Source organism: Rana temporaria, chromosome 1, assembly GCF_905171775.1.
Source record: "Rana temporaria chromosome 1, aRanTem1.1, whole genome shotgun sequence".
Lineage (NCBI taxonomy): Eukaryota > Metazoa > Chordata > Amphibia > Anura > Ranidae > Rana > Rana temporaria.
The window spans coordinates 144,707,147-144,727,563 of record NC_053489.1 but is presented as its reverse complement, the minus strand read 5'-3'; the positions used below and the strand labels follow the sequence as shown (position 1 = coordinate 144,727,563).

The window sequence follows — 20,417 nt, the reverse complement described above, 5'->3', positions numbered from 1 at the left end:
GGCTGGACGTCATTTACGTTCACGTTGAAACCAATGACGTCCTTGCGGCGTACTTCGGAGCAATGCACACTGGGAAAATTTACGGACGGCGCATGCGCCGTTCCGAAAAAACTTCAATCACGTCAGGTCACAGTAGTTTTGCATAAAACACGCCCCCCTGATCCAAATTTGAATTAGGCGGGCTTACGCTGGCCGATTTACGCTACGCCGCCGCAACTTACGGAGCAAGTGCTTTGAGAATACATAAATAACATAAATCAGATACGTTACGCCGGCACAATTTTACGCGGCTCTACGTGAATCTGCCCCTAAATCCAGACTTTTTTCCCCTAAAATATAAATTCAGTTAACAACTGTGTGTATATTGTGCAACATAAAAAAATTGCCACAATTTTATTCTACATGGCCTCTGCTTTTGAAAATATAGAATTGTTCAGGGTTTTAAATTATTTGCTAACAAAAAATATCTGATTTTAACAAGATTTTAAAAAAATATATAAAAATGCTCTGGTGGAGAAGTAGTTAATTATAGCGGTGAACAGGTATTGAACAATTCATTATGCAATACAGTTCTTTAACCACTTCAATACCAGGCACATTCGCCCCTTCCTGCCCAGGACAATTTTAAGCTTTCAGCGCTGTCGCACTTTGAATGACAATTGTGCAGTCATGCAACACTGTACCCAAACTAAAATGTTTGCATTTTCTTCCCACAAATAGAGCTTTCTTTGGTGGTATTTGATCACCACTGGGGTTATTTTTTGCTAAACAAACTACAAAAGTATGTTTTTCTTTGTTTTGGTTATAAAATGTTGTTTTCTCCTTCACTGACGGGCACTGATGGGTACTGACAGGCGGCACTGATGGGCACCGACAGGTGGCTGTGATGGGCACTGACAGGCGGCACTGATAGGTGGTACTGACAGGTGGCACTGATTAGTTACTGACAGGTGGTACTGCTGGGCACTGTAATGGGCACTGTAGTGGACTCTGATTGGCACTGTGGTGGGCTCTGTTGGCACTTTATTGGGCACTGGCAGGGGGTTATGATGGGGCACTGACTGGCAGCTTTTAGGTACATCTGCTGGGGCTGTGCTCATAATCAATGTGCTGATTATCAGCACAGACCCCCCCTCTGACAGGGAGAGCCACCGATTGGCTCCGATTGGCTCTCCCTGTCAACGCGAACCGAGGAATGCTGTTTACCGGCACTTCCTAGTTCACGCGAAGATCAGCTGTGATTAGTTACAAGAAGACAAAGTTGCGAACACAGCCACTTTAACATTGATGATCCAACTTGTTGAAACAACAATACCTTAGGGTTTATAAAACTTGTGAGGAGAGCCCGAGTCCTAAGAGGGATACCAGGAGCTCCATGGTTTTCATACAAGATCAAAGTCACTCTGTTTTTCTATACATTGGAGAATATCCTGTATACTTATCTCTAACAACAGCATGCTCCTATCTGGACTGTCTAAGACCATATATTTTGAAGGCAAGTTTTGACCCAGTGGGGTCGCTCCTTAAAGCGGTCCTCCACCCTAAAGTGGAGTCCCGCTGATCGGAACCCTCCCCCCCTCCGGTGTCACATTTGACACCTTTCAGGGGGGAGGGGGGTGCAGACACCTGTCTAAAGACAGGTATTTGCACCCACTTCCGGCCACACGATACGGGCGAAAGACGGGCATTCCGTCACATCCCGTCTGTCGCCCGTTGTGTGCTGGGAACACTCGGCTCCCAGCACACAGCGTGTGAGCCAATCGGCGGGCGCAGCGCGGCTCTCGCATGCGCCGTAGGGAACCGGGCAGTGAAGCCGCAGCGCTTCACTTCCTGGTTCCCTGAGCGTGGATGGCGGGGGGAGCAGCAGAGTGACGAGCGATCGCTCGTGCTCTGCTGCGATCGGCGCTGGACTCCAGGACAGGTAAGTGTCCTAATATTAAAAGTCAGCAGCTGCAGTATTTGTAGCTGCTGACTTTTAATATTTTGTTCCCATGGCACATCCGCTTTAAGGAGAGCGGGTATTGCACCAGGTGGTGAAAGTGGTGACACATATCATGAAAACGTTTTTCCTGTATTGGAGGAGCACTGTATGGACACTTTAAGAAATCACTATTACCATGTTAAAGAGGACTTTATATGCACAGATTGATATATATATATTTATTGATTTATTGATCTAGGGGACTTTATACAAGCTGGCAACTACTATCCTAGCTTTTTCTCTACAAATGTAGTAGCTGCCAGCTTGTGTTGTTATTATCTTGTGTTTTTGTGAATGACAGCACTCCTCTCCAGCCACAATAATTCACAACACAAGCCACCAACTATTACTGCAGTCTCCTTTTAAGGTTTCGGCTGTGGGGGGTTCAATCATTTCACAGTACAAAGAGAGCAGTGGAGGCACAGTGCTGCATAGCAAGAAGGGCTGCAGGTTTAGGAGATATCCGGGGTAGCTACAGATAAGCCTTATTATAGGCTCACCTTTAGTAAAAAATGGTTTGTAAGGGTTAAAACTACTTTAAGAGAGTGAAGCTCTGCTGTAATAATATTCTTAAGAACATTATTACAATATCCTTTTGTAGCATGCATGCTTTTAAGTGTAGGTTCACTTTTGTACTTTACTCTTGTACTCTAAGCATGAACAAGTGAGATGTATGGATCAGAAGTGGACTGGGAAGCTTTACATCAGTGGTTCCCAACCCCTGTCCTCCGGACCCACTAACAGGCCAGATTTAAAGTATTACCTTGGGGAGGTGCAGACTACAATACTGCAATCACTGAGGAGCAAATGCTATCACCTATGATGTATTTTAGTTATCTTGCAAACCTGGCCTGTTAGTGGGTCCTGAGGATATGAGTTGAGAATCACTACTTTACATAAACTGAGCAGATTTTAAGTTTTAGGGCTCTTTCACACGGAGCGGATCCGTATTGATCCGCCCCGTGTGTGTCCGTCTGCTCAGCGGGGATCATCAGTAAATCCCTGCTGAGCTGTCGGCGGACAGGGCGGTCCCCGCACACTGTGCAGAGACCGCCCTGTCTTTCCTCCGCTCTCCCCTATGGGGAATCGGATGAATACGGACCGTGTGTCCGTATTCATCCGATCCGTTCCGCCAGACGGAAGAAAAATAGGGTTTTCTTCCGTCTGAAAAAGCGGATCTTTGCAGAGGCGGATGTTTGCGGACGTTAGCGGATGCTCAATCCACTAACGTCTGCAATCCCATAGGGAAGCATTTGTAAAAAAACGGACCGTTTGTCCGCTCGTGTGAAAGGGCCCTAAGAGGAGTGACATTGCCTTGAACTGGGTGAGAAAATACCATGCAAAGCAGGTGAGAATCACTAATGGTTCACATGCCACTGGTTAGGCCCCATTATATTATACCCTACAATGCTGTCTGGAAATTGAAATCCAAAATGAAAATGTTATCCAAAGGTTTTAGGTTATGATTACAACCAGTAATAGAAGAGAGACACTTCCTATACCAGTGTGCAAATGCAATAAAGCTTTAAAAGTGTTAAATATGGTGACACAAGCAACCATAGCTTATAAAGAAACAAATCTGCTAAAAAAAAAAGTTTTCTTGCACTATATAGTTTACCCAGTAGGATTGTTTTTTCTCACTTATACTTTAAGCTGCCAAAGCTTAGCGATGACTTGCACTCTCAGGTGGCGTGTTCACTCAGTTAATCACGGGTTTAGTAATGGCTCACACAGTCACTACTGAATCATGGTCCTCTACACAGCAGACATGGAAGGTTAATGTATCCCCCTGCAGGTGCCCGATGTAGTGCTCTTGTGAGCCTCTAAAAGGCAATTAACCACATACCAACGTTCCATCTGCATAAATTGCTGTATTTCTAGTTTCAGGTTATAAAGGTCTCATACCTTCAAATAAATTTATATATTTCATGTTTTCACATTTTCTGGGTATAGTTTACTGCTATATATATATATATATATATATATATATATATATATATATATATATATGTGTGTGTTTTCTATTTCAGAATGTTAGAATATAGGCTAGAGGCCAAGTATCTTCACCTGTATATGGTATTCATAAACGTATATGTGTGTGCTAGGTTTAGGTTTACATGTCCTTCAAAGTGGCAAACCACTTTAACTACTAATATTAAAAGAAGAAAAACAAAAACACAATGCCTTGTTTTATACAAAAAAAATAACTAAAGTGTTGCACAGACTTATGTTTTATATAATTCGTAAAGATTAGTATTTTTAAGAACTGGAGACATGCATATGCGTGGACTTGCAGCACTAACTGAAAAATGCTTTTTCTATTAGTATTAAAAACCTAAAGCATTTACTGAAACACAGGACAATAGACTCGCCAAAAGACTGAAAACAACCCTCTGTCCACTTGGCACTGCTACACTTAAGTCTAGGCTTAGAGGTGATAATTAACTGGGCCATGAACAATGACTGCCTTCAGCCACCAAGAGACACTCCATTTATGCAACTGCACAGTGCTGTTAGATGTAGCTGCCTAAAAGCAATTCTCGAGAGAAGGGAAAACATTACACCTAATTTCATTAGCTTAGTTTTATCTACGTAAATGGCCTTGCTGCTTTCTTTTTTTAGCTGTATGGCTTGGGAAAATAGCCCCAGAGTAACAAAGGTTATCAGAAGGACTCAGTTTATGTCTCTTTAGTCTAGCTACTGTGTGAATTATTGAAAAGCAGAAGGGATTACTGATATTTTCGTATTCCAACATTTCATCTCCACTTCCAGGTTTAAATCAACAAGGCACGTTAAGAGCCTGTCACAAGTTGTGATATCTTTTATTAAATCAGCAGTACATTTATGCACTGATAGCACAACATATAGAAGGACCTGGGATCATAGCAACCATTTATTAGAGTCTAGGCTGTGAATTGATTTCCCCAGCTTCGAAAAGCTGAAAAGCATTGCATACTGGGGTAATGTTCCTCAACAGATTCCGCAGACAAGATATAAGGGAGGCTGGGGGGCATGATCACATTCTCAACGTAAAATGAATGGCCATTTGTTACAGTGAACCTAATCTGGTTTAAAAGGCTTCAAATAAAATGCAAGACCAAATGTTTATAATATATACCGTATATATATATATATATATATATATATATATATATATATATATATATATATATATATATATATATATATATATATATATATATATATATATATATATATATACAGGGCTTTTTTCAGGGGGAACTTAGTTCCACCACCTTTGGCTCAGACCCTTTGGTGCCTGCTCACCACAATCACTTGTAAACACAGAAGTCTAGTTTCTGTGTTTACAAATGACAGCTCTGCACTCTGTGTGTAACCCCCTGAACTCTGCACTCTATATGTAATGAAATCCTGGTATTTAATGCCCCTTTAAGACCCTTCTACTGTTTGTGAAATCTGAACGGGGTCGTGGTTGAGTTCCTGCACCTATTTTCTGAGAAAAAAAGCTATGTGTATATATATATATATATATATATATATATATATATATATACACACAGGGATTTTTTTCAGTGGGAACGCGGGGGAACGCAGTGACAGCACCCCCTGGACTGACTGTATGTGATGGCAAGAGGTGCTGGGGTGTGCTGCAGGGTATTGATGCTCACTGCTGGGGGAGCTTTTCTAACTGGAGGGGATCTATTTTTGCAGGGGGGTCTATTGTTGCTGAGGAGGTCTATTGTTGCTGGTGGGGGACCTATTGTTGTTGGGGGTGGGTCTTATGTTGCTGGGGGGTAATTTTTTGCTGCAAGAGATCTACTGTTGGAGGAGGGGGTCTATTGTTGATGGCTGCCAGAGAGTATATTATGGCTGGCTGTGCAGAGATCTGTTGATGCTGCCTGGAGCCTATTGTTGCTGGGGTGGGGGGGGGGGTTGTTGTCGCTGGTCCATAGTGGTTAGAGGGATCTATTGTTGCTGGCTGCAGGGGATCTATTTTACTGATTTTCTTGATATCATTACCAAATTCCATACGAATTTCTTAGCACCACAAAATGATACGTGGTTCTGTATGGTCTAAAAGGGGCGGTACTGGGAGGTGGGTATAGGATGGAACCAAGGGACGGTGCTCGGGGGTGGGTAGGGGCAAGGAAGAGGGGTGACTCAGAAAGGTGGAGTTTCTGCACCTATTGTCTGAGAAAAAAAACCTGTATATATATATACATACACACACACACACACACACACACAGTATCTCACAAAAGTGAGTGCACCCCTCACATTTTTGAAAATATTTTATTATATCTTTTCATGTGACAACCCTGAAAAAATGACACGTTTCTACAATGTAAAGTAGTGAGTGTACAGCTTGTATAACATTGGAAATTTGCTGTCCCCTCCTCAAAATAACTCAACACACAGCCATTAATGTCTAAACCTCTGGCAACAAAAGTGAGTACACCCCTAAGTAAAAATGTCCAAACTGGGAAAATTAGCCATTTTCCCTCCCCGGTGTCATTTGACTCGTTAGTGTTACAAGGTCTCAGGTGTGAATGGGAGCAGGTGTGTTAAATTTGGTGTTATTGCTCTCCCTCTCTCATACTGGTCACTGGAAGTTCAACATGGCACCTCATGGCAAAGACCTCTTTGAGGACCTGAAAAAAAAGAATTGTTGCTCTACATAAAGATAGCCTAGGCTATAAGAAGAATGCCAAGACCCTGAAACTGAGCTGCAGCACCGTGGCCAGGACCATACAGCAGTTTAACAGCACAAGTTCCACTCAGAACAGGCCTCACCATGGTCGACCAAAGAAGTTGAGTGCACATGCTCAGCGTCATATCCAGAGGTTGTCTTTAGGAAAGTAGACGTATGAGTGCAGCCAGCATTGCTGCAGAGGTTGAAGGGGCGGGGGGTCAGCCTGTCAGCGCTCAGACCATATGCTGCACACTGCATCAATTTGGTCTGCATGGCGGTCGTCCCAGAAGGAAGCCTCTTCTTAAGGTGATGCACAAGAAAGCCTGCAAACAGTTTGCTGAAGACAAGCCGACTAAGGACATGGATTACTGGAACCATGATCTATGGTCTAATGGGACTAAGATAAACTTATTTGGTTCAGATGGTGTCAAGCGTGTGTGGCGCCAACCAGGTAAGGAGTACAAAGACAACTGTGTCTTGCCTACAGTCAAGAATGGTGGTGGGAGTGTCATGGTCTGGGGCTGCATGAGTGCTACCGACACTGGGCCATGTTCCAACATGATAATGACCCCAAACACACCTCCAAGACGACCACTGCCTTGCTAAAGAAGCTGAGGGTGATGGCCTGGCCAAGCATGTCTCCAGACCTAAACCATATTGAGCATCTGTGGGGTATCCTCAAATGGAAGGTGGAGGGGCGCAAGGTCTCTAACATCCACCAGCTCTGTGATGTCATCATGGAGGAGTGGAAGAGGAAGTGGCGACCTGTGAAGCTCAATGCCCAGTCTTAGTCCATAGGGTTAAATTTTGAGTTGGTCCACCCTTTGCAGTTATAACAGCTTCAACTCTTCTGGGAAGGCTGTCCACAAGGTTTAGGAGTGTGTCTATGGGAATGTTTGACCATTCTTCAAGAAGCACATTTGTGAGGTCAGGCACTGATGTTGTACGAGAAGGCCTGGCTCGCAATCTTTACTCGAATTAATCCCAAAGGTGTTTTATCTGGTTGAGGTCAGGATTCTGTGAATGCCAGTCAAGTTCCTTCACCCCAAACGTTCTCATCCATATCTTTATTGACCTTTCTTTGTGCACTGGTTCACAGTCATGTTGGAATAGGGAGTGGACATCCCCAAACTGTTCCCACAAAGTTAGGAGCATATAATTGTCCAAAATGTCTTTGTATGCTGATGCCTTAAGTGTTTCCTTCACTGGAACCAAGGGGCCAAGCCAACCCCACACCAGAATCCCCCTTCCACCAAATGATTTGGACCAGTGCACAAAGCTATAAGGGGAGCTTTGAGAGCCGATTGGAGGGAAGGGACACACCCCCCTTCACACAGCACACAGGAGTCCAGGAGTCCAGGAGTCCACAGGAGTTAGATGGAGTTCCTTCCCCGTCACCTTTTTTCTGTCCCGCCTGGGGAAAAAATAAAATTAAAGTCAGCAGCTACAAATACTGTAGCTGCTGACTTTTAATACATAGACACTTACCTGTCCAGGGAGCTTGCAATATCGGCACCCCAGCCAATTTTCGGATCACCATTTTGTCATAAGGGAAACCGGCAGTGAAGCCTTTCGGCTTCACAGCCAGTTCCCTACTGTGCATACGCAAAGCACACTGCGCTTTCTAATCAGCCTGGCAGTGGGGGAAGGAGGAGGGGGGCCGAACTTCAGAGGGGCGGAGTTGTCTCACAGAAGTGGGAAAGGGTACCTGTCAAAAACAGTAAGACACACCCTCTATATTTGTCCTAGTGACTACTGTCGCCTTAGATGGATTAACATTTAGTTGGTACAGCAGGGACCGGCCGAATTTTCAATTAATTTATGTCCCTTCCCCTTTGGGAGAATTCATTCTAAAGATTGACTTCTCATAAATGGGCTTGCTGGCCAATTTCGGTTCGATCATTGCTGCAGTTATTTGGCTTCAGTGCTGATCAATGTTTTCTGATGATGGAGGAGTCCCTGCTGTCAGAATACAACAACACAACAAGGAGGATATTTAAGATATCCACCTCACTTGTGTGGATGAGGAAAGCCTATCAGTTTTTTTGACCAGCCTGCTAGCTTTTTGAAAAAACTGACCCATGTATGCCCAGCTTAAAGTGATTGTAAATGATCACCTTGTAAAACAACCCATTCACTTTACCTTATTTTCACATTCTCAGCTGCATGAGAGCTTGGGGAGGAGAATCAGAAGCACACTGAGCTTCCCAGTGGAAGGGTGTGCGTAAAGGGGGGGGGGGGGTGTCAGGACACGTCTGATCATTGGAGAATACACTGAGTTCCCAGCATAGCTTGAGAACTGACCATATTGTGTTCTCCTGCTTAGTGTGGTCAGTTTTTAATAAGAAAGCAGAGGGACTAGCAGGAACATCAGGGATTTCACACAAATGAAGCAATACGAACAGAACAGGATACTTTTTCATACAAGTACATGGTACAGTAGATACATATCAGGAATACGAAACACTTTAAAAGAACATTTTCCTTACTTTTTAAAGATTTTCTTCCAACTTCTGGATGTGTCTACACAACAGGAAGTAAGTGAAAATCAATCCAATAAAGTACAAATAAAAAAAATAAAAAGTTTTCATAATTTCCTACAAAAATGAAAATTTGCACAAATCAATATAACTTATGACCTTGTGCTGTGTATAGAGCAGTTGGAGATCTGTTTATTTAGGTTCGTATCCAGTTCAATCCCTAAAACCTATAACTTGTCTGTAAACAAGAAGAGAAAAGCAAAGCTCCAGCAATTTTGCAAATGGAAATTTCTGTCCTAAACCTTCGAATCTGAAAGAGATCCTAACAAGGCATAGAGTACTTACTAGTGACAAAAAGGCCTATGGTTGTATCGAATGCATGAGCCAAGCCTAGGTACAGACTGAACTTTAAGCTATTCGACCCCCTGTTTGGGGGAAGCCAAAAAGCTTATCTAGAAGATGTATTCCTATATGGCATCTTCCCGCTATCACTGGTTCCTAAGGAAGCACGCACCCGCAGCGTCCCTAGGAACCATTGACATCACAAGACATCCCTGAAAATTATAAGAAAACAGGGTGAGGATAGCAGTGACATCACTGCCCAAATAATGTCACTGGCCATATTTGGTCAATGATACCACCACTATCCCCACCCTTTCCCATTATAAAGCCGATTTGACTATATAAGGGAGTTGTCATTCGACTACATGTACCGCCGGGATTAGTTATGTGCGTCAGGTCATGTCTGGTGTGTCAGCTGATGCACGGCATTATGATTGGTGATCGATTTAAAACAAGGATGGGTGTGCCATACGCTTGTCTTCCCCCTTAGTTGGCCAGCCAGGCTACATGCTTGACATAAAAAGGGGAGGGGGGAAGCAGAGGTAACTGCAGGCCAGATCGAGAGCTATAGGACCTTTCCCTCATATCTCTCCCCCCTCGGGGGGCTGCGGGTGGTGGTCGGGCAACAGTTGTTGTCTGATCTCAATCGATTCGGTGTCCATGGCTCACCAGATGCGCACATTGGAACGCACGCCATCCCATAATCGGGAAGGTCGGGTATCTGCTGTGTTCCAACCCGCACTTCCGGCTAACCACAACGTCACTTTCGCTCCTGCACGTGTACCCCAATGGAGCCAAACATAGGAAGATCGCAGTCCGGAAGTGCAGGTGTGTTTGCGTTCCACCCACTGCTATTCACCTGATTACGTTGCTCGTGCATGCGCACACCTGTATTAAAGGCGTCGCTCCCTCTAGTGGTCAGTATAGGTGGAAGTGGGGAAAAGACTACAAATTAGGTCACTGCCTGGGTGCCCCTCAACACATGGGTACACATACAGGGCCACAGGGAATGCACAGTGGGTGTAACCCCCCTAATATATATATATATATATATATATATATATATATATATATATATATATATATATATGTATGTATATATATAGTTATTCTAAAAAGTCTAAAAATAATTGCCATAAAAAAAGAATTAGTAAACATTGCAATTACATATCCATTAGTCACACAAATACATAACAGTCACATATGGGCAATTGATATAAAAAAGGGGTTCCTATATGTATAGATTAATCTATAATATAAATATACATAAAAATACAAATGAAATCATATGCATAGATATATAAATGCGTACAAAGATAGAGCAGCAGCAGTACTGCTTCCAAGGACAAATTGCACCAACCCACTGTGCGCCAGATTCATGGAGCAAAAAAATCATGCTTCAGTAAATTGACAAATTATTGATTGGATTAAATAGGTAGGTAGAGACACCTCAGGAGATTCACTAGAGGCACATTGCTTTTATTCTACTTTTAATAAAACTCTTAAATTTGGTAATGCACTAGGTCGGTGCGCCCTCCTTTTCTTTTTAGCTAAACGAGCACCCATTGTTCTGAGAAGGGCTGCAAGACTCTAGATTTCTCCTTAAACTAAAGACTAGCCTATACCACCCATGTCTAGTGAGACACCGGAGCGCAGAAGATTTTTTGTTCTGTTGTATTGCTCAATAACATTGTCCCTTACTTGTTTGGAAAGTTCCTTGGTCTTCATGGCAGTGTTTGGTTAGTGGTGCCTCTTGCTTAGGTGTTGCAGCCTCTGGGGTCTTTCAAAAAGGTGTGTAATGACAGATCACGTGAGGCCCCGTACACACGACCGAGTTTCTCGGCCAAAACCAGCAAGAAGCTTGCTGGGTTTTTTTTTGGGCCGAGGAAACCGGTCGTGTGTACACTTTTCGCCGAGGAAACCGACGAGGATCTTGTCGGCCAAAAAGAGAACATGTTCTCTATTTCCTCGGCGGCAATGGGATAATTTGGCTCGCCGAGATCCTCGGCGGCTTCACAAGGAACTCGACGAGCAAAACGATGTGTTTTGCCCGTCGAGTTTCTCGGCCGTGTGTACGTGGCCTGACACTTTGATTGCACACAGGTGGACATCATTTCACAAATTATGTGACTTCTGAAGGTAATTGGTTGCACCAGAGATTTTTATGGGCTTCATAACAAAGGGGGTTAATACATACGCACATGCCAATTATCATTCTTTTATTTCTGAAAAATAGTTTTATGTATATATTTTTCTAATTTTACTTCTTTTTTTACCCCGCCGAGCCCTGCTCGAACCAAACCCAGGGCAGCTGAGCTCTTAACTAGTTTATCCAAAGATCATCGATCATAAAAGTTGTTAAAAATATGTTCATATAGTTATAATTACTTCAAATTAATTAAAGAATTAAGACAACTTTACCTGCACTTGGTTTCAACCTTATAAAAAAGAAAATACGTATGTATGTGCAATTAGCTATGCATTTACAGAAAAACAAGTCTACCTTCAAGGTAAAAAAAATATACGTTACCCTTTTTCACAGTGAAATTAACAGAAGCCAATTAATTCTAGGGCCTGCTTCCCTTAGGAGATCCTTTCCAACTGAGATAATATGATTCTACCTTAAGCCACACAACAAGTCTAACATATGAAGCTGAACTAATTCCAATTCTGCCTGGGATTTAGAGGAGGCTCCCGCACGATGTGAAGCTCTGCTCTCAAAGGACATCTTTCCATTGCTAATATAGTGCTTTTTTTCTATCTTTGTACTCTAGCATCTAAGGGAAAAATACAGCATCTTGATCTCAGAATTACTGACATCAGACATCTATTTATTGCCCTGTTCTAGTCTTTGTAAGAAAGAGATACTTTACTTAATCAATGTGATAGCACGTAAATCAGCTCTGTACTATTATTTTCTGCTGAAGCTGTTCAACAGCATAAATCTTATAATACATTTACTACTATTTGTGTTCTCTTACACATCCATAGTTCCCAATGAAGGGCTCTATTTAATTGCGCAAAGCCATGGCTTTAATTACTTTGTTAGAAATTTTAATTGCTACACAGCACAAGAAAATGTGATAAAGAAGTATCGGAAATGTTAACCGTTGCAATAGAAAGTCTTATAAAGCTGAACTCTGGGGGTAAGTAGAAATCCTGATGTGAAGTGGGGCTGCCCCCGCACTGCAAGGGTTAAACGCTCATTTACATCTAGGGGACTGGAAAAAGCAGTTTTACTTACCTGATCCTACACTCGCGGAGACTCCTCCGTGTTGTAAGACCGCTTCCCGCAGACTAATCTACCCTATGCTTTGGCATTCGGTTGCCTCTGACATCATCAAGACCAATGCAGAGCACATAGCCTTACAATGGACTTGGGCACACCAATGAACAGTCCACTGCAAGAGCATAAAGGAGCACCATCTGCTAGGAGAGCTGTGGATCTGGCAAGCAAAAAAAAATAATTACCAATTGCGGGGCGGGGGCAGCTCTTTGCTTTTACCTGGCCCTTGGGCACTATTCCTCCCACTGATACAAGGCACTATTCCTTCCACTGACACCATGATGGGGCACTATTCCTCCCACTGAAACCAGCGATGGGGCACTATTCCCCCGACTGACACCAACGATGGGGCACTATTCCTTCCACTGACACCAATGATGGGGCACTATTCCTCCCACTGACACCAATGATGAGGCACTTTTCCTCCCCCTAATACCAATGACGGGGCATTGTTTAGTCCCATTGACACCAGGGCATTTTCTACTTACACTAGCCACAGTCTGGACCTCTAAAAGTCTGCAAGACAGTAAAATAATATCTAAAAACAGCTCCAGAAGCTATTTTGCAGGTTTATAACATATATGATTAAATCATACTTATCTCAGCATCATTCCATGCTCAAGTCTGATTTAATATGGGATAGTTCTGGCCCCTAGTATACCATCACTGCTATCAGTGTAATAGGGTAATAGACAGCTACCGGTAACACTGCACTGCTATGGTGCTGAAGTACAACACTAATTCAGAGCATATACGTTGTACTTATAATAAAATACTAGGCTGCAACTATAATATTAAAGCCCCCATCCCAGGGCACCACTTTGACCTAAACTTATACTAAATATACACTATTTAATTCATATTGTTCCTTCTCTTTCTGTAAGTTGATGATGGCTCGGTAATTATTTAATTAAAGAAAAATCAAAGTACATTTTTCCTAATCAATATACAGCTGCCACATGACCCAGCTCTTTCCCAGCTCATCTGCGGGAAAACATAAGCAGGAGGAGCTTCTAGTACTCTACTGCTGGTCACATGTTCAAAATATAAATTAAAAAAACGCCTTTGGAATTCAAAGATAAAACATTTTTTTAAACCAATAAACGGTTTTAAATTGTTATACAAATATATATTTGAAATCAATCTTTATTATTTTTTGGCAATAATATGGTGTGGCCAGATTTCTGCCAGTCACAGGCTGTGGCACTCCCTTCCAACCTGTATCTTAGAATAGGAGGGAGGTGAAGCCTCCATCAATTAAGATGTAACATCCTGTCCCCATTGTGTTTAATTGGTTAGTGGGCATGGAGGAGGAAGGAGGGGTAGGCTGTCATTTATCACTTTGTATAAGCCCACATGTTACTCTAAATTCACATGGGCTGCTCAGATGTGATAGGGAGGAAATGCTAGGCATAGAAACTCACTGAAAACTGAGCATGTGTAGAGCTGCCAATATGGCTCTGCAACATCCCCAACTGCATTGAGGACAAGATCAGAAAAGGGGGAGATACACACAACAAATCTCATTGTGACTGAGTGAGTATAAACAGCATGATAGTTTTTTATGATGTGGGCTTAGTGACACTTTAAAACTAGCCATGTCATTCATGCAAAAGGGGTTCACATAGTTTTGCTTACATCTGTACACTAAATTGAACAAATGCAAAGTAAGCACTAAATCTAGAATAAAACGAATACCAAGATATGACTTGATTTATTTAAGCTCTTAAACAATTAAAAATATAAGACACTGAAATCAATCACAGCATGACATAGCCATTATTCACGTTTTTGTTTATCATTTCATCATTGCCAGGCAGAGGAACAAAGGAGATAACCTAGAACTGTCTGTTTTCTTCACGGCTAGTGGTTCTCCTAAAATTTACCAGTCATCAAAATTAAAGTATAACACATAATATGCAATCTCCAGGGCTTCTGTCTCTTGGTGGTAAAATTTCAAACCTTGAGTATTTGAAAAGCGAAAGTTAACTTGATAATTTGTCAGTAGGTGATGGAACTTTTCAGGAATACCCACAAGTTTGCAGAGATGGCAAATTTGTTCAACACAAAGGGGTTGATTTACTAAAACGGGAGGGTACGACTGTGCATAGTGGCTGTAAGGGAACGTCCCACACTCCGCTTGAGTGCTTCTGTCATATACTGATGTAAAGCGCTGCGCAAACTGTTGGCGCTATATAAATCCTGTATAATAATAATAATAATAATAATACTGCTTAATATCAACAGACTCAGATTGACAGATGAAGATTTCCCCTTTCTTGGGAGAGATTTAGGGCCCATTCTCACTAGGAACTGAATGTGAATCACACAGACACTGTGCAGTTCCTGTGGGATCCACATGCAATTCTGTGCAATGCGATTTAAGCCCCATTCATTTTGAATGGACTGAAATCACAGCGCCGCAACAAAAGTAGTACATGAACTACTTTTGGAAACTAATTGCAATCCGGTGCAAGCAAACTGTGTTTGGGGTGTCGCTATCTTTGACACCCTCTGCAGATCGCAAGGCCAGTGCGATTGGAATGCAGTGCGGGAAACTGGGTTCACTACATGGCATTATAGTGTGAACAGGCGCTTGGACTGGGGAATCAGTCCCTTTCTTCTGAGGAAAAATGGGAACTTGTAAATGCTTGTGTTTCCAAAAACATCATTGCTATCACCAATTTGGAAAGCAATTGAAAAAACTGGAGAAGCACTGAGCGACATTCTTAAAGATGTATGGGCTCAATCACACATGCAGCCAAAGCATGCAAAGTAGGCAGCTGAGATGCAGTTTTCCCACCCTCTGACCATCCATCTAAGGCCATGCACATTCTAGGGGCTGTGCAAAGGCTTCAATGCTTTTCTTCGTAGTAAAGATTAAACCCTGTCATATTCAGGCAGTATAGCCGGCAGACTATTAAAGGTACTAATGCACTGTGGCAACCACGGCACAAGCAAGGCATGTGGTTGCGGTGCGGTGGTTCGGCCTTTTTAGGGTTAACACAGGCAGTGAAGAAGGCAACATACTGCCTCCCTGCCACCAGGCAACGGTTCTCTGAAAAGCAATCCATTGCAGAGCCACACCTTTAGAATGAGCCCTTAGCCCACGTGCACATCGGCACACTATTTGGCATGCAATTTGACATGCAATGGCTCTGTCCCAATCGGTGCAACGCCGACTTTGCGGCGCAGCACCGATTTCCAAAAGAAGTTCCTGCACTACTTTTGGCAACTTCAGGGGCGATTTCAATAGACATCTGTGCACGAACCCGCACAGTTGTCTTTCAAATCTCCGCCGAACTCGCACGATCTCAAACCCGCGTTCAGTGTGAACGTATCCTTATAGTAGAACTGAAGGCAAAACTTTATTCCTTCATTTTGGAGTAAAGGAGGGAAGGGCACAATCCCTACATAGGTTTTTTTTCTGCTTTTTGTGTCCCTTTTGGGAGAAATTATTTGACTTCCTGTCCCATAGGCATAACAGCTAGTGAGGGAATTCCATGGTAGTCACCACAGTCACCAGAATTGGTGTCCACAGTGGAAGATTTTCCCTTTATTCCCATTCCGACGGCTGCTTAAAATCTGATATTTTCATTTACTTCTACTTTCTGTGGTCACCAGGACAAATAGAAAGGGTTAATCTCCCTAACGTGGGGACATGGACAGTACTGAAAACTTGACAGTTGTTCGAATCCCCCTTTGCTCTCTCTAAAACTACAAAGAAAGTTTTGACTTCAGTAATACTTTCAATCACCATTGTGCTCCAGTCTAGGAGTGTTAAATCTTAATAGGAGTGCTGGCTGTATCTCCAATTAAGGGGAAGCGTTCACAACCCTCATCTCTAAGCTCTTTTTGTTGTACTTGAAATTTTAGAACAAAGAATAACTTTCAATACTTTTTCTTTTCTTCAAAGCTTTTCGAAAGATTTGTTAAAATAACCCCCTTACTACTAAACTTTGGAATAGTTGTTCCCAAATGTCCATCCTATGGGGGAGAAAAAACTCAACCTTTTGAACATACAGCATTTCCAGGCTTTCTTTTACATTGCTATACTTTTTTATGGAGCCCTTTATGATTTTATTTCTTAATAAGCTCCCAAGTGTCTTTTTCATCTCAAAATTCTACATTATCTTGGCTGACCATGTAACCTATACTCTTCTGAAGTGCTACTGCTTTTTAACTTTGCTTGGTAAGCTACTGTTTATGTCACAATAAATATAATGGGGTAGATCCTCAAAGAAATTAAGCCGGCATATCTGTTAATACGCTGCGTAATTTCAAATTCTGCGTGTCGTATCTTTGTTTTGGTATCCACCAAACAAGATACGACGGCATCTGTGTTAGTAAAACAATTTCTTTATATGTGTTTTACTGTTTTTAAGTATTTGCCTAGAGTTTTTCTTTAAATGGCTATTTTCCCCAAAAATTCGAATACATTCCAGCATCCCCAGCACATTACAGAACACTTTTTCAGTTGCTACTGTCCCCTTCCATATACGTAGACTGTGTGCAGCCTGTCTGGAAAAACTCAATATACTTTAGTAATCATAAATGAAGCAATGCAAAATGTCAAGTACACTTTAAAAAGGAAGTAAAGTTTTCCTCTTTAATTGTACCTACAGGTAAGCCTATAATAAGGCTTACTTGTAGGTAATGTAAATATCTCGTAAACTTGCACCGTTTAGAAGACATTTACTATATACGCTGCCGCCAACGGCATTGTGAATGCGCAATGAAGGAATGGGCCGCTGGGGCGTTTCTTCAGGACGCATGCCTAGACTATCGGCACCCGCAAGAGTGACGTCATCGCAGCTCCAGCCAATCACGGCGACAGAGCCCGCAAACCCGTAAGTAAGTCCGGGAAAGATGTGGGTCGCGGGAGCGGAATACGGGCGGCATTGCAGGGCATCGTTCTAAGGTAAGTATTTCATAATGAGCTAGTGTGAAATGTATACTAGCTCATTATGCCTTTGCCTTGCAGGTTTTTTTTTCTGAGGTTTACAACCTCTTTAACCAAGGTGTCTAGGTTAACTGGTTTCCACCCAAAATAGCCCTGTGGTATGTCATTAAAATGTAAGCTTCTCTGGGGCCAATGCCAATGATTTTACACTGTATGTACTCTGCAAAGTGCTACATAATCTGTCAGTGCTGTATACATACAAGATAATCTGGTGTACATTCTACAGTATGTGCTATAAAAGAACATACTGGGAAATTCAATAGAGCATTTACTTCACTTTTTTGGCAGTAGTTCCCCTTTAAAGCTAACAGCACCTAACTGAGGAAAGCATTTGAACCTGTTTTGGTAACAGGTGCGGAGGCGGACCTGATGAGGAACAAGTCCCCACAGACACAGCGCCTATTGGGTGGGTCTTGGAACTGAAAGACTAGTACCCCATCTGGTCCAGATGGGGTACTGCTTTTATCTGACAACGAACAGCAGATTCAAAATTGACAATTGAATTGCATAGCGGCTATGGAACCATCCACTGCCGTGTGCTGTCAAAAGGAAATTGGCCCTGATGGGGAATTTGTCTCTGAGTTGACCCTTTGGCTTCGCCAACCTAACTATTAAACTCCATGCGCATGTCTAAAGGGCATACACAGAACTCAGTGGTGACCTCCAACAGAAACAGGTACAGTACATTAATCTGGTGCAGGTGCCAACAATTTTGATTTGGAGGCCCAAAAAATGTTTTATTGTCTTCTTGAATTCCCTCCATAGAGTGTGAACAGAGTCTGAAGGTATCCGCTTCCTTAAAAATATGACAAGTATAATCACAATAAAATAAACCATTTAATATATGCCAATAAAATAAATCATATGGAAAAAGATTAGACATTGGTAATGTATACAATCAGGCCATTCTTGTAAATAATAAAATAGGTAGGTGGGAGGGAGGCATGGCCTTCAAACAACCAAAATACCACTTGGTTAAAGCTTGGATAATACACTCTTGGCCTTAACACTGAACGCACTCCTGAAGTATTGGGAGATTCTATTAATTGAAAAATAGACACACTCGCCAATGAATTACATCAAAAAGAAGGACCTTCTTGGTCCTCATTTAAACTGGTAAACAAGAGCAGCACAGTACTAATAGGACCACAGTACTTAACTGCTGAGCTTCTCTGAGTTCTCAGTATCATAGGTTATTTTTAAACCATTTAAACAGATAATTGAACTGTAAGAAGCCATAATAACTCTCCAGGATATAGGAACAGAATGGAAAACTGTGTAGCTGAGAACAGAAGTTGACGCTGCCTGCTGGTGTGCTTTAAAAAAAGGCTTTTATTTGGCAAATACTGATTTTTAAAGTGTAACTATAGGCAATAAAAACTACATATACAACGCAGTCAGTCACTAGAATTATCACAGTAGTTTTTATTTTCTTGAGTTACCATTGTAACATTGGGCTCATTCACTAAGGGTTAAATACCAAATGATTTAGAGTTAAAATAACGCATGTGATATTTATTCATGAATGTGCAATTCACAAAATGATTTTCTTTTATTTTTTGTAGTTTTTAACATGTGTTTTAGCACGTTATTTTACCGCGGACAGGCTGCAGTGGGAACTGAAACATTTCGAAGTGGTATTCTTACCACTAAATGTGACAGTTCAGCTCAGAGCTGCTGGTTGTCAAAATGGAGCTTCACCCAAAAGTGTGAACATGTCCTTACCATACCCACAAATCTGCTTCAGATCATGCTCTGGACATTCCCAAAGATGTAAGTCAACCATCAGGTCTCACTAGTCTGAATTGTGCTTCTCTGCTTCCAAATCATTATGCAGGACACAGATAATTTTAGCTTCCATCTGGTATACAGCTTGATCAGCGGTTTCCTATAAGGTGGATGGAGCTAGAACATCATTTATCAAAATATAATGTTTAGAGCATCACAAAATAAATGAAGAGATAAATAAGTTAATGGGTTTGTAGATGACCCGTTCAATATAAAAAGACAATATCCATAATGAGTAGATTGGCTGCACCAGTAAGCCGTAGACTAATCTAAGACTTATAAAATTAAAGGCATAAATCCCCAACAAACTGCACTGAGGAGACTGTAGTTACATGTAATATTATTATGTCAGTCGATTTCAAACAATTCCTTCCTTCCATATTGCATGTACAGTAAGGGCCAAAGCAATTGGGCTCAGCTACAGAAAACTAATCAGGTGTAATCAGCCATCATAGCGAATCCTGGCCTACTGTATAATAAGCAGCCAGTGGATACTACTGATTGTCAGCAGATATAAATCAAGCAGCTTTGGGGATGGTGCACATAGATCTGAGAAAGGGATCACAGAGCTAGGAAACTACCAAACACTGTAGATGGAAAGCAAACTACAGCTCATTAATGGGGGAAAAAAATCAATGCTACTAAAAAATAAAATTAAAAGAAAATAATAGTGCATAAACTATTTTATATTATATTATTTATTAGCAATGGCTATAATAGAAATTACAGAATGTTCCAGAATTCCCTGAAGCCCATGCTCCAAAATACTTTTTCCAATGCATGTATCAACAGTTGGCCATACACAGATTTTGAAATTAATTCACAAGGCCATTCATTGTGATAAGCACCCAGAAACATTGCAGGCGCACAACATACCCAGCGCACCACAAAGCATTAACTGT

The 20,417-nt window shown here is 41.9% G+C and overlaps 1 protein-coding gene across 1 annotated transcript in view; it reads right to left on the bottom strand.

Annotated features, from left to right (window-relative positions):
• COMMD10 (COMM domain containing 10) overlaps positions 1-20,417 on the bottom strand; it is a 558,588-nt gene that overhangs the window by 35,336 nt on the left and 502,835 nt on the right. The window lies entirely within an intron of this gene.